The following is a 1,326-nucleotide window of genomic DNA, read 5'->3' as shown; positions in this document are numbered from 1 at the left end:
AATTAGGCATAAGAGCATGCCAGGTAAGGGTTAAGTCATGCATTTCTACACTTAAATAATAAGCTGTCTTCTGACTGACACAATGTTTTCTTTTTCGGTGTCATCTACACAAACACTGGCCTTGAGATAAGCAATATTAAAATAATTGCAAGTCATTTACGGTCAGATGCTGATAAACTGACTCCCTGTTTCACAAGCCATAACTACACCTTTGATTGGATAAGAGCTTGATTTCAGTAACTTTCTTCAGGTAAGAAACTGTTGACCACAGACTGGTTCTGGCCAGTTTGCAGATGCTGCACACTTGATTGCCTTTGTGTCCCTGCTCCACTTTTTGATGTATAGAACTTAACTGCAAGGTATTTAAATATTAAGTCTTCACTCCAAGGTGAACATGGGACACATTCACCTTTATGAATATTCATAGTTCCTTCTATAACCTGTTGAATATGTATAATTGGCCAACCTGTTCAGCATAAATCCCTGTTCCACCTTCCCCTTTCTTGAAATGCATGCCTTTCAGGCTTTACCAGATGCTGTACTTCCCAGCCTGTGGGATGACAAACATTTCGTTAATAAATTTTTATAAGAAATAAAGTATTTCACTGAGTGTCGTGGCTCATATCTGTAATCCCAGCACTATGGGAGGCCAAGGCAGGCAGACTGCTTGAGTCCAGGAGGCAATGGTTGCATTGTGCCATGATTGTGCCACTGTACTCTATCTAGCAGGATGACAGAGTGAGACCCTGCCTCAAAAAAAAAAAAAAAAAAAAAAAGGAAAAGAAAGTCTTCCTTCCAAATGTATAGATGCCAAGATTTTTCAGTCGCAATGTATTTTGTAATATATTGCTGAATTCAGCTTGTTATGCCTTATTTTGGATTTGCTTTTCCTTTTAAGCTAATGAGTTTGGCCTATAGCTACCTGTTCATGTGCTGTTCTTTTTATAGGTCTAATATCAAGATTATACTAGTCTCAAAACATGAGTTGAGTAGTCGCACATATTGTTCTTATGCTCTGAAATGGTTTGTAGAAAATGATTGCTTTTGTTGTTGTTCTTTTAAGGATTGGTAGAAATCTGTCTCGCACCTATAGGCCCAGCTAATTAGGAGGCTCAGGCTAGAAAATTGCTTGAGCCTGGGAAGCAAAGGTTGCAGAGAGTTGAGATCATGTGGACTGCACTTCAACCTGGGCAACAGAGTGAGACCCAGTCTATTAAAAAAAAAAAAAAAAGGGGAGGGGGGGTGGGCGTGGTGGCTCACTCCTGTAATCCCAGCACTTTGGGAGGCTGAGGCGGGTGGATCACGAGGTCAGGAGTTCAAGACCAG

This window comes from Piliocolobus tephrosceles, chromosome 12, assembly GCF_002776525.5.
Source record: "Piliocolobus tephrosceles isolate RC106 chromosome 12, ASM277652v3, whole genome shotgun sequence".
Lineage (NCBI taxonomy): Eukaryota > Metazoa > Chordata > Mammalia > Primates > Cercopithecidae > Piliocolobus > Piliocolobus tephrosceles.
The sequence above is the reverse complement of the archived record's forward strand: the minus strand, read 5'-3'. Positions refer to the sequence as shown.